Raw genomic sequence first — 14134 nt, forward strand, 5'->3', positions numbered from 1 at the left:
GTGCCTTAGCCCGTGCTCAGTCTCTGCCGAGCCCCGGCTGAGCTCCACAGCGGACGCTCTTGCAAGTCCCCGGCTCCTGACCTGGGTTTTGTTCCCGCTTTGCAGGTTCGTGGACCAGCTCAGCGAGCTTGAGTGTCCTGCCCATTTCATTCATCACAAGAGGTGAAAGAAGGTTCCAGTCCAGTCTTGAGGCTCAGTAGAGCACAGTGGCTAATTCTCTAGTCTGGGTTTAAGCTCCAGCTTTCCCACCTGCTAATGGGTGATCTTGGGCCTCTGTTGCCACAGGGATAATCATAAATAATAACAGGGTTGCGAATAGCCTCCTGGGACGGCCACAGCAAAGTACCGTAAAGGGGGTGGCTTAAAACAAATTTATTTTCTCACGGTTCTGGGGGCTGGAAGCCTGAAATCTGTCAGCTGGGCCATGCTCCCTCCGCAGGCCCTGGGGGAGGATGTGTTCTTGCTTCGTCCAGCTTTTGGTGGCCCCAGGCGTTGTTGGTGTGTGGCTGCGTCGCTCCAGTCTCTGTGTCCGTGTTCATATGGCTGTCCTCCCTGTGTGTCTCTTCACGTGGTGGTCTCCCTGTGTGTGTGTTTCTGGCCCCAATTCCCCTCTTTTTACAAGGACTCAAGCCATATGGGATCAGGGCCCACCCTAATGACCTCATCTTGATGGAATCTGTGAAGACCCTGTGTCCAAGTCGGGTCAGGGTCACAGGTATTGGGGATTGGTGCGGGGTGGGGGCAGGAAGAGGACACAATTCAGCCCATGACGGGTTGAAATGAGAATTAGTTAAAATACATAAAACACTTGCAAGAGTACCCAGAGCAGAGTGAGGCCGCAGTGTGTCAGCTAGTGAAGGGCATGCCTCCAGCTGCAGAGAAGGAAGGACGACAGAGGGAGGTGGGACGGGATGACAGGTGCCTGGAGGCTGCTGTATCCTGGGCGCACACGACCTTGCTACCCTTCCCTGGCCACCAGGCCGACCTCACTGCACCGCCCAGCTCTTCCCACGACTCCCTCATCCCGGGGCATGGACCAGCCTGCGACATGGTGAGAAAAGAGGGGAACGAGACCCAACGGACAGCCACACAGAGGGGTGGCGACAGTCTGCTCCAAATGCTGTGAGGAGAAAGTACGGCCCAAAACGTTCTTCCTCCACCTCTCCTCCTGGTGTGAATCCTCCTCCATCAGGACCTTTTCTTCCTCGTCGCTCTACCGGGAATCAGATACGCCCGCCCCCTGCCCTCGCGGTCCCATCCCCCGGTGTACTGCTGCCCCCTTGGCTCCCCCCCATCCCTCGTGCGTTCACCAGATGTTTATTAAAGGCTCAGCCGATGTTGGGCCCCCCTGAATGCTGCCGCTGCAGAGGGAGCGGGAAAGGGCCCAGCCTTGAGGGGCAAGGAGTCGAGTGAGGCGAATCAGCGCGCAGCTGATGACAGGGACGAGCCGGCTGGCCCCCTGACGGGTGTGCAAGGCTGCAGAACACTCCAGGCCTGCCCGGGGAGGGAAGGAGGTTTCTTGGAGAGCCTTGTGAGCCCAAGTGGAGATGGAAGGGAGGTGAGTCTGTGGGCTGCACAGCGTTTCAGGCCTGGCCTGGCCACAGAGCCCCCAGCACAAAGCACACAGGGCGGCCCCACCGAAGGAGGCCAGAGGGACTGACCTTTGTTTTAAAGCAAATTTTAATCCTGAAAATGTGCATGTATGTCCTAAATACCACTTACGCTAGTAAATAGATATAAGGTTTCTGGTTTCACCAACTGGATGTGAATTTGACAAACTCTGTGAAATGATAAGAGCAAGTCCTCATCAGCTCGGTCCCAGGCCTCTGGGTTGACGTGTTTACCCATACCAGCAAAAGTGGTGATATTGTTGGAATGACATATTCATTCCCATAGCTCTTGCTACCATACATCGACGATACCTTTCAATATCTCGCTGTAGCTTTTCAAAAGTAAAAACGAAGAAAATTAAAAAACAAAAAGTGAAAATTTGTTCTACTTGCAAGCATAACCCCAGAAGCACCAGAGTGACATTCTTCAGGCCTTCCTCTAGGGGGCAGCAAAGCTCGGGGCGCTCCCTGGGTGGGATGCTGCAGTTCAGAAGGGAATATTTCTGGACATTGGACCCTCTGTAGCTGCATGTAGGTGGGGCAGGGGGCAGGAGTCCTGGGAGCACGGGGTGACCATCCTGCCAGAACAAAACAGGCAGCTTTCCTTACCTTCCTCTAAGGAAGGAATGCACTTTGCCTGAACAAGACCTACCCAGACTTGGAGGGCAAACCAGACATGGACCAGGAGATGCCCGCTGGAGCGGGAGTTCCTTGGAGACCAGGACCCTATCTGCAAGTCCTTGTACGGCCATGTGTGTATGGAGACTTGGTAGACACCTATTAGGCGGAAGAAGAAATAGGAAGGAACACAGAACTCAGCATGTTTGATAGGATTCTGGGAAGGCAGAAGCCCTCCATTCCCTCTAAAAAGGCTGCGCCCACCCGAAGACATCATGTTCAAGGGCAGTGAGGGCACCTGGGCCCGGTGGTGGTGGTGAGCAGCTCCATGAATTAGCCTCCGAAAGCTGAGATTTTCCCGAACTGGAACATGCCCTGACGCTTTGGAGTCTAAAGGCTTCGTGCAGGTTAGTGAAATGAGGCACACCTTGTCATTTGTTTGGCCAGTCCTGGAAAGTAGTAAATGCTCCAGAAAGGCTTGTGGGCTCTTGTTATTGGTACGTGTGTTACATTGCATTCTCAGTTCAAGTTCACTATTACAGCTAGTGGCGAGTGTGCACGTGGGGAATGCTCTCAAGGAGGAGCACGACTGGCTGGTGAATCCTGGGCGTACCACGGTGAGCCTGGACAGCTGCTTTTGTTAATTAGCATCAAGGACATTGTGCTGAGTATCCCCCGCCTGTAAAATCTTCGCTGTCTGAAACCATATCAATAAGAACAGAAACATACCTCTGCTGCCTGCAGGATCTGAGCAACGTCGGTGACTCTGACACAAAGAAGTAGCCTCCATTTCCAACTGGATGCAGAGCTTCAGCAGAGCTGGGGGGGCAGTGGGTGGACACAACATCCCACATTTATCTTACCTTTGGGGACCCTGAGTCGGCTTCTCCAGCAGGGCCCAACGTTAAGCCCTTTTACACATAAACCTGCTCTGCTGCAAGTCTCTCCAACCCAGCTTCATTTAACTTTACCCCAACCCACCCTTTCCCAAATCCTCTGATCACTCCAGCCAGCCCTCCATTTGGCTCCCCTGGGGTGCTGTCTCCCTTGCCTCAACAGTCAGTAGGCCTAACTTCACATTGGCGGTCTTTGGCTGTTGGACTCCATCATAAGACATTTTACCTTAATACACGCGCAATCCTGTCTCAGAAGACAAGTGTCTGTCTACCACCCTGTCCCAGAGTCCCTGACATCTAGTGCACACTCTGTGATATTTTGGGTTCCAATGATTGCAAGAAACAATATCTCTTAATTACTCTACTGTTTTTTACTTTTATTATGGAAAATTTTGAATACATAAAAAGTTTAGAGAAAGAAAGTTGTAATGAATGAGTCCATGTGAGTCCTTTTATTCAGCATGACAAATCAGCAGAATTTTCCAATCGTGTTTCATCTGTTCATTCCCTTTATTTTGCTTTTTTTATTGGAAAGTTTATAGAGAAATCCAAACTATCATATACTTTTACCCTAAGTAATTGAGTATGCATCCACCATCCACGAACAATTTTTTTAATCTAACTATTCTACCACTATTACAAGTAACAAAACTAATAATTATTCTCTACGATCACTTAATAGCAGTAAGGGGCATCTCCAAAAACATCCAGCAGCTTACATCATGTGTGATGGTGAAGCACTGTATATTCTCCCTGAAACCAGGAATAAGAGAGAAATCTACTCTTATGAGTCTCATTCAACATCATAATGGAAGTCATGCCACTCCAATGAAAAATTTAAAAATGTAAACATATGGGAAAGGTAGAAAGAAAACTGTATTCACAGATGACATGATTAGAAAATTCCAAAGAATCTATAAGAAAACTTTGTAGAATGAATACATAAGTTTGGTGAGGTCTTGGGATGCAAGACTGCAACAGAAAAAACTACATTTAGAAAGCAGAAATTGTAAAAATATTATCTACATTAGCTCCAAAAACAATCAAATATGCAGGTATACATCTATAGAAAACATACACGGGATCTGTGTTTGAAAACTACAAAATTTTGAAGAAAGACATGTTAAAAGACTTAAATGTATGGGGAGACATACCATGTTCAGGGATTGACAGATTTGACGTGGTGAACACATGTTCCGTTTAGATGGTGTAAGGATTAACTGCAGTCCCAATCAAAATCCCAGCAAGACTTTTTGTAGATAGAGATAAGCTGTTCCTCAAACTTATATACAAAGATGGAAAAGTTGGAAGAACTCAAAGAATGTAGAAAAAGAAGAATGAACGAGTGAGCATCACACTACCTTCTTTCAAAACTGACTCTGAAGTTGTAGCAACGGATCCAGTGTAGTGGTGGTGGTAGATCAATGGATCAGAATACAGAGCCCCGAATAGAGCCAGACCAATAAGGGTAATTGACTTCTTGACAATGGTAGAAAGGCCATTCACTAGATAAAGGATAGTTCTTTTCAACAAATGGTGTTGGAACAACTAGACATTTTTATGCCAAAAAAAAAAAGTCTCAATTGCAAAGATTAACACAAAATAGATCGTAAGTCTAAATGTAAAAATATAACACTTTTACATCAAAACTGAGGTGTCTCCCTGGCTCAGTCAGTGGAGGTTGTGATGCTGATCTCTGGGTTGTAAGTTCGAGCCCCACGTTGTGTGCAAACATTACTTAAATACATAAACAAAAAAACAGGTGGGGAAAATCTTACTGAGGTAAATTGTTGAGAGAAACGACACCAAAAGCAAAATCTGGAACAAGAGACACATCTGTATTCAGACATAGGTATACCCTAATGTTAGGAGGAATGTGCGGGGTGACACTGTGTCTGGAAGCTTCTGGCAGAATGTACCTGATGTCCAGTCTGTGACATACACCCTCCGTTCCTGGGAGTCCGCGTGACCCCACAGAAAGAAACATCAGCACATGAGGGTACACTTCCTTGTGTGCTGGGGTTCATCATACTATTTATCTTTGCAAATGATGAAAATTCCAAAACCAGTCAAGAACCGTGAAATGGTAGCTTTGACCCAGCAGTCTGAGTTCTTGGATGCTGCCCTGGGAGGCACAGGGGGTACAGGCACAGTGAGGCTGCTGCAGCTTTGCGTGCAGCTGCAGATACATGGGGCCACCAGAATGCCTCAGACAGGAGGATGGCTGAACACCCAACAGCACAGCCACACCATAGATGATCACGCTGACACTAAGCATCGCTCCTTCAGTGACAGTCTGGGTACCGGGAATGCAGCAAGAAGCTGTACAGGTAAGGTAGAAGGATATCCACTGATGAGAAAAGACTGACCAGGGAACTGTAAGGTGGCCAGGGAGGCGTGAACACTGTCTGCACACTAAGGAGCTGCACTAAATCCTTGTAATGTGGTGATGGTGTGGTGGGCATGTATAGAAGGGGATCCCCGTATTCTAAAACAAATATGGAGATGGTTACAGATAAAGTAGACCCAAGGTCTCAAGTTTGCTGAGACACACTTGCTGCTGGGAAAGTGCATGGTGAGCACAGGACACTGGGCTGGACCCGGGTGATGGCAGTTGGGGGTTCATCATACTATTTATCTTTGCAAATGATGAAAATTCCAAAACCAGTCAAGAACCGTGAAATGGTAGCTTTGACCCAGCAGTCTGAGTTCTTGGATGCTGCCCTGGGAGACACAGGGAAAAGCTACCTGCAAGAAGGCATTGTTCACTCTTGATGTCCGACCTCAGGATCCCCACAGCAAGGACACAAGGTAACAATTTCAAAGCAGCCACTATAGTAAGGCGAATAGAACAGTGAACTTACAAAGCAGGATGGTGGGAAAATATGAACCATCACTTGCTCAATCTGAAAGAAAGCAGAAAAGTAGAAACTCCTGGAGCATAGGAAAGCAAGGTGAAGCTTTCCCCTCTGTTTTCTTCTTGGGGTTTTACAGTTTCAGGACTTACATTGAAGCCTCGCGTTCATTATGAGTTGATTTATGGTGTTGGTGCCATAAGATAAAGGTTCCAATTTCCTTCTTCTGCATGTGGTTGTGTGGATGTCCAGCTTTCCCAACAGCATTTGAGGAAGGTCCGTCTTGTCCCCACTGCGTGTTCTTGGCACCCGTGTCAATGATTAGTTAGTTGACCATATCAGAGTGGGTTTCTTTCTGGGCTCTCTATTCTGCTCCATTGGCTTATGCCAGAAACACACTGCTTGGTTGTTTGTTTGGTTGTTTGTTTAAGTAGGCTGTAAGCCCAGTGTGGAACCTAATACAGGGCTTGAACTCATGATCCTGAGATCAAGACCTGAGCTGAGATCAAGAGTTGGATACTTAACCCACTGAGCCACCCTGGTGACCCAGAACCATACTCTTTTAATTCTGTAGCTTTGTGACGTCCTTTGAAATCAGAAGTGCTGCATCCAGCTCTGTTCTTCTTCCTCAATACTATTTTTGCTGTCCAGGGTCATTTGTGGAGACATATGAACGTTAGGGTTCTTTTTTCTATTTCTAACAACTTTTTTCTATTTCCAACATTCTGATAGGAATTGCATTGAAAGAGAGGGTCACTTTCGGTGTTACAGACATTGTAACGATATGAAGGTTCCCAACTCTTGAGCACAGGGTTTCTTCCCAAAGTCTTGTAGTTTTCAGTGTACAAATCTTTCAATTCTTTGGTGAAGTCTTTTCTTCCTTTTGATGCTACTGAGTCCTTTGGTTGTTTTCTTAATTTCATTTTTGGAGAGCTCGTTGTTGGTACATAGGAAGGCAACTGATTTTTGTATGCTGATTTTGTATCCCACAACTTTATGGAAATCACTCATTAGTTCTAACACTTTTGGTGGAGTCTCTAGGGTTTCCTATTTATAGTATCATGTCTTCAGCAAAAAGAGACAGTTTGATTTCCCCCTTACCAATCTGGATGCCTTTCTTTTCCTTGTGTGATTGCTGCAGCTAGGAGTTATAGTGCTGAGAGGAAACTTCCTTGTCATGTTTCTGGTCTTAGGGGAAATGATTTTCGGTTTTCACCATTGAGTATGAGGTCAGCTGTGGGCTTTCATACATGGCCTTTACTCTGTTGATGTACGTTTCCTCTAAACCCTCTTTGCTTTTTATGGTGTATTTAGTTAGATGCTCTTTGTCCAACTATTGAGATGATCATATGGTTTTTGTCATTTCTCTTGTGAATGTGATGTACCTCGTTGGTTGATTTGCCAGAAGGGAAGTGGGTGGGGGGTGGAAAATAGAGATGAATAATATTAAGAGCTCTAAACTTCCAGTTCTAAAATAAATAAGTCACGGAAATTCTAAAAAGTAAGCATAGGGAATACAGACAATAGTATTGTAATAACTGTACGGGGGACAGATGGTGAGCACACTTCTCCTGGAGAGTGCTGAGTAATGTACAGAATTGTGGAATCACTAAGTTGGACTCCTAAAACTAATATAACATTGTGTGTTGACTATACTGCAATAAATATTAAAGAATAGGGGCTTCTAAAAGAAATCACAGTGCATCCATGAAAGGCAATTATACAGCCATTCCAGATATGAAGGAACATTTGCAGAGATGATAAAGATTTCTCAAATGTTCTTCAGTGTTAATTTTTGAAAAAATTTCTTTATTTGAGAGAGAGAAAGAGAGCTCGAATGGAGGGAGGGGCAGAGGGAGAGAGAATCTCAAGCAGACTCCCAGCCAAGCCCAGGCCCCAACACGGGGTCAGTCTCTTAACCTGTAACATCATGACCTGAGCCAAAATCAAGAGTCAGACACTCAACTGACTCAGACACCCGAGAGCCCCTCAAATGTTCCGAAGTGCAAAACGCATGCTGAGAACCCTTGGGGGCAGGAGGACATTTGTGACACACAGTCTACCTAGAAGGACGAGGTGCCTGAGGGCCTGAGCATGGGAGCTAAGGATGGTGGGAAGGTGCCAAGCCAGGCCTTGCCACCATGCGTGGTGCCAAGACCCTCCCTGGGAGCGTGACCTTCGGGGTGAAGGGCTAGCTGCTGATGGGACCCCGCTGATGTGCACTGATGACGCGGGACCCCGTCGGGCGGAACTGTAGAGCCCCAGGGTTCCCCGCGGCCTGGCACGCACTAGGCTCCATGTCCCCGGGCAGGGGGAGGCTCTCGCGCTCTCTGTCTCTGTCTCGGCCACACTCTCACTGCCCTGCGTCCCCCACGAGCCCCGTGTAGACAGGAGGTCCAGCTCACACAGCGACAGGTCACAGGTGAGTGTGCGCTGCTCCCCGCTCCCTTCGGGCCACTGTGGGGGCTGCCGGCTCCGGGGGGGGGGGGCGACGTGGCCTCCCGGGCTGTGGCCGAGGACCCTGGACCCCCGAGCGCTGACCGTGAGCCGGTGTGCAGCCCTTCCACAGCTCCACGGGGGGAGGGCTGCCCCCCTGCTGCCCGCGTCCTAGCCTCCTGGGCCAGGAGCCAGCATGCCCCCCCGGCAGGGACCACGAAGCCCCTCCTGCTCTCCCCTTCACCTCTCCTCAGGCCATTCACAATCCTGGCAATCAGGGTGGGGGGTTTGCTCACACTCTTGCTGCCAAAGTTGTTCGTGTGGGTGATGTCCACTCGTTGCTTTTTCCCTTTTGTCGCCTTGTGCTTGTGAGAGCTCAGAGACACATTTGATCACCCCCCAATGCCTGCAGGAGCATTCGATGGCCGGCCCTTCCAGCTAGCCTTGCACTGCGGGCCCCGGGCTGGGGGACGCCACACCAAGCATCAGGTCAGCAGTTTCCCGGACCTCCGTGAGCTCCTGGTAACGGGGTAAGAGACTGTCAACTCAGCGTGACAGCGTGTATGGGGACAGCGGCTGGGAAGGGAGTCTGGGGGTGAGAGTGCCACGGAGTGGGATTGCCCGTGTGGGATCCGCCAGCCCAGCTCGTCCCCCCCAGAGCTAGAGGGTTTTCTCCACTCTAGGCTCAGACAGACTGGGGATCTGCCCAGGTTTTGTTTGTTCTCTGGAGGTTTTCATGCAGGGTCCTATTTGGATGTTTTTGGTTACTGCACCATGAAAGTGGACCTAGAGACCCTGCTGGCCTTGCAACAGGCCAACATCATAGCCAATTACACTCAGGTGAGGCCCAGAGAGGGACCATCGACATTAGGAGCACCCACTGCAGGGGTGGGGACCGGAGCCCAGGATGGGTGAGTTCAGCCCAGACAAGGCCCAGAGTCGTCAGGAACAAGTGAGACCTGGGGGAGGGAGGCATCAGTAGCAGGCGAGGGTCCATCGGGGAACCTAGTCGTCAGTAGCCAACGAGGCCCAGGCGGGGCTCAAAGGCAACAGGTGCACGGGAGACCCAGGCAGGGTCATAGGCAGGCAGGAGCGGCTCTGGCCCAAAGGGAATCCTCGGTAACAAGAGCAGTTATGTCCCAGGCAGGGATCAGAGTAGAGTCCAGCAGATGAGACCCAAGTGGGTATTGTTGCCCATAGGAGCAGGGCAAGCCGGGCAGGGATGGTTGCTAGGAGAAGCAGGTGGGGCTGTCAGGCTGCTCCCATGGGGCAGACAGGTCCTGCCTCTCCTGCCTGGCCATTGTCAGCGGGTCCTGGGCTCCCTAGGATGCAGGGGAAAGAGGAGCCATTCTGCTCCCTCCTGTCACCCATGACCCTGGCTCTGACAGGACCCCCACCACGGGCCCCCTCTGTTTCAGGCACGCCCAGCAGCGTCTCCATGGGACCCATGGGAAGACGCTGAGCTCTCGCTGTGCAGGCTCACGGACCATCATGGCTTTCTGCAGCGAGTCACTCGGCCCTCCTTCATCCGTCTCAGCGGGGGCTTGCATTTGCAGGAACGCCTCTCTCGGCGCAGGACCCATCTCCCCAGCTCAGGCCTCGTTCCCTGGAGCCCTCCGAGGGCCAGAGTCTGGCCTGGGCTGGAGCTGAGAGACCCAGGAGGCAAACCCAGGAAGTGGGCAGGAATGGAGCTGGGTCTTGGGCCAGGCCCCTGGGCACTCCGAGGAGCGGCCTCCACGCCTGCTTTGGGGAGGGCCCTGCGTCTGCCTCCTGCATTCAGACGGTGAGGCCTTTCAGTTCAGCAGGGGCTCCAGAGGGTGAGGGGCTCTGGGAAGGAGGCATCCTTTCTATTGGAAGGCAGTCTGGTCTGGGGCGAGGGCAGAGGGGTGCTCGTCGTTGACACCCCCAGGCCAGAGACGCCGCAGCTCCCAAAGACTTCTGGGGGATGGCAAGAAGATGTCAGGAACAAGGCCAGGTCAGGGAGGGAGGGTGGGCATCAGAAGGAGGGGCCGACCAGCCTGGGCTGGAGGAGGGAGGAGGCGGAGGAAGCTGCCCTGGGGTGGGAACAGGGGAAGGGTACAGTGCAGTGGCCTTGGTAGCAGGGGAGGAAGCTGCTGGGCCGATGGCCGCCATGAGACCTGCCTGAGGCTGGAGACTCCATGTGTGGCCATTGGGCTGCCCCTGGGGCCTCAGGCCCTGTTCACCGGCCAGGGATAAGGGGTCATTTAGATGGGTCAGGGGTGGGTCCTGCTTAGAGCTCTGACAAGACAAGGGGTAGAAATGGGCGAGAGAGGCAGAAGTGACCGACAAGAGGGGTGGCGTCAGGGGACAGCAGGGGTGACGGGCAGGGTGAGTGAGAGGCAGGCTGGACGCTGAGCAGTCAGGCCCTGTGAAGGCGTGGGGTCCTCAGGCAGACGGGCCCAGGGGGCACCGGCTCACTGACAGGTCTCAGGCTGGCCCATCCCAGGACGCGGGAAGATCACCTCGTGGGGGCTGCTGAGATGCCTCCGCCTGGCCCACCTGCCGGCAGCAACCCTTCTCACACCCCAGGAAGGATGCTGCCCCACCTGAGTCCCAGGCACCTGGCAGCCCCTGCCCTCCCTGGGGTCAGCCCCCTCCTACCCCCAAGGCTCCTGGGCCGAGCCTTGGGCTATGGGGCCGGGGGCCTGATCCTCAGGCTCTGCTTCTCTTGCCTTCCAGGAAGAAGGAGATGCCTGGCCCCAGCCCCCACGAGGCAAAGGTAGGAGTCTGTCCTGGGGCGCGAGCAGGACATGCTGGGTGGGCATGGGGCCAGGTGACAGCAGACCCGGTCCCCAAACAGGTCTCAAGGGCTGTTTCACCAAATCCCCTGTCTCGTCACCCCATGTACTGCCGGGGCCGCGCCTGAGCCCCAGAGCTGCGGTCAGCGGGAGCGGCCCTGTGCCCCTCGGGCTCTCTGAGTCTGTTCACATGAAGGCCCCTGGATGCTGCCCAGGCACCGTTCTACACAGTGGGCGGCTCATCTGCTGCCTCCCTTGTCTTGTTCCAGCAACTTCGCCAGGAGACCCAGAGAACTGACAAGTGGGTAAAGATGCTGCGGACCTGGGACCACTACCGGCTCAGTGAGAAGGTGGGGAGCTGAATGCCTGCAGACGGCAATGTGTCCCGACGGGGGGCGGGTAGAGCCCTCAGCCTCCCCCGACCCCCGGCCCCACGAGAGTGCCCCTGCCTGGGGAAAGTCTGCTGCCAGAGCCAAAGCCTCCCCAGGCCCAAGGAGGGCACCAGAGGGAGCTTCAGGTCAGGGCCATTGTCCCCTCCTCCTTGTGGAAGACAAGACCCAGCTCAAGGGACAGCCAGCCTCTCTGGAGGCCCCATGGACCCAAGACCAGAATCTTCTAGCTGCCTTGTGCTTCTTGGGCTCCAAGGTACCGTACTGGGCCTGTCTCACCAGCGCTGCTTTCTTTCTGTAGATGCATCGTCGGGGGTATAAAGTGGTCCCTCCCCAGGTGAGGGGTCAGGTGTGGGCCCTCGTGCTTGATATTGAGCAGGTAAAGTCCAGCCACCAAGGGATCTACGAGGTAAGCCCTTCCAACCTTGCACTGGCATGGCCCTTAGATGAGGACTTGGTAGAAGCTAAGGGGAACAAGTTGTGGGGGTTGGGTCTTGTGCCTTGGGGACCTAGGGTGGCCTCAGCACTCTCTGGGACCTCTCAGACCCCAGGGTCCCACGCATCTCCCTGCTGCCCAGCCTCAGCCCCATGAACCCTGAAGAAGGACAGACTTGGGGTCCAGAGAAGTCAGGGCTGCGGGGCTCTGTCCACCTCCTAGGTGGGTGATGGGAACCGGCACCCTTAACAGGCCTGGAGCCCCACAGCAGCCCTCCTGGCCCCAGGGCCTGGAGTGGGGGCTGACCAGGGGGACTGGTGCCAGATTCCTGCTGGGGATGCAGAAGGAACTCCTGGCTGGGGTTAGGAAGGGGAGGCGAGCTAGCCCCTGCCGCCCCACCTGGGGGCTGTAGGACTCCGGGGGGCATCAGGAGCATAGGCCCGGTGACCCTCCCTGTCTCCCCGAGGGCTCTGAGATGGGCCTGCGCCCTGGGAGCAGGTTCCAGGGAGCAGCCTCCATGGGGCAGGCTCAGGGCCCAGGCTGGTGCTCAGTCCTGGAGGATGGGCCCCTGTGGAGGCGGGCGAGGGGAGAGCCTCAGGCTGATCATCGGAGGCCCCTCCCCACCCAGGGCTGCTGAGCACCAGCCCTGACGTGGGCATCACGGGCACGGTGGGCCCTTGTGCAGGGCCCTGGCCTCAGAGACAAGGGACAGAAGGAGGTTTCTGCAGGACACACTCATGTGGCGGCTAGCGGCGCTCCCTGCTTAGAGGGGCTGTTGGTGGCAGTTAGGGTTCCGTGTCCTGAAGCTGGCTTCTCCTTCCCAGTTCTGCCCACAGGAAATGCAGAAGCAGGCCCAGCTCTTCTCCAAGGACATCAGGCAAATTGACCTGGACGTGACCCAGACCTTCTCAACCACGTCATGTTCTGGGACCGCTGTGGAATCAGGTGAGGCTGCTGGGCAAGCAGGGCGCTGGGTCTGCAGGGCACACTCCAGGTGTCAGGGGTGGCCCAGGGGCTTCTGGGTGGGGAACACGGGGTCTCAGAGGAGAGGGGGAGTGATGACGGCAATCAAAATAATGCTGCAGGGTAAATAGCTCTGGATGACCCAGGTACCCCTCCCTAAAGCCCTGGGGTCTGGTGCAATAGGGAGGGCTCCCAGATGAGGGGCTCCTGGCATCCCTATGTGAGCTGAACCCCAAAGGTTGGCATGAAGTTGGTACATGAAGACAGAGGGCAGAGGGTGGGGGCCATGGGTGGGGGACTTTGAGGGGTGCTGGGCGCCAGGCAGCACAGACTCGGCTGGACGACGACACACATGGCGAATGAGGGTCTCACGTGTCAAAAGGACAGCCACTCTTGCTGTTTTTCTATACTTCTGCATGTTGTTACATTTTGTTTTAGACAATTCCCTTTGTTTGTAAAGATACAAATTATGATGAACCCCCAAATACCATCCTGGGTCTAGCCCTGGGTCCTCTGCTCACCACATACTTCCCCAGCAGCAAGTGTATCCCAGCAAAGCTCAGACCTCGGGTCTACTTTCTCTGCTGAAATCTCCCAATGCATCTTAGAAAACGGGGATCCCTGTTGGATGCATGCCCTCCACACCAGCACCAGCACCAGCCAGCAAGGATTTAGTGCGGCTCAGTTCCTTAGCGTGCTGAGTGTTCCCGTCTCCCCGGCCACCTTAAGATTCTCTGGATGGTCTGTCCTTATCAGAAGCCCGGGTTTTGAGTCACTGGGTGCAGGTGGAGACCCTGAGGATGCGGGGGTCTAGCAGGAGGGATGGGAATGCAGTGTGCGTGCAAACAGGGTGGGGTGCAGATGGAGAGCCTGAGGATGCGGGAGTCTAGCGGGAGGGATGGAATGCAGTGTGCATGCAGACAGGGTGGGGTGCATGTGGAGACTCTGAGGATGCGGGGGTCTAGCGGGAGGGATGGGAATGCAGTGTACGTGCACACAGGGTGGGGTGCAGGTGGATCACCTCAGGAGATGGAGCTCTGTCTGTGTGGAGAGCTCAGCGGCTGCCAGTGTGCTTCTAAGCCCGGGTCCCCGGGGAGGCTGACCTGGAGAGCAGTGAAGACTGGCACTGAGGAGCCACCACGCAGGCTTGGACCAGACTGCATTCCCCTGTG

This window comes from Zalophus californianus, chromosome 5 (assembly GCF_009762305.2).
Source record: "Zalophus californianus isolate mZalCal1 chromosome 5, mZalCal1.pri.v2, whole genome shotgun sequence".
NCBI classification, from domain to species: Eukaryota; Metazoa; Chordata; class Mammalia; order Carnivora; family Otariidae; genus Zalophus; species Zalophus californianus.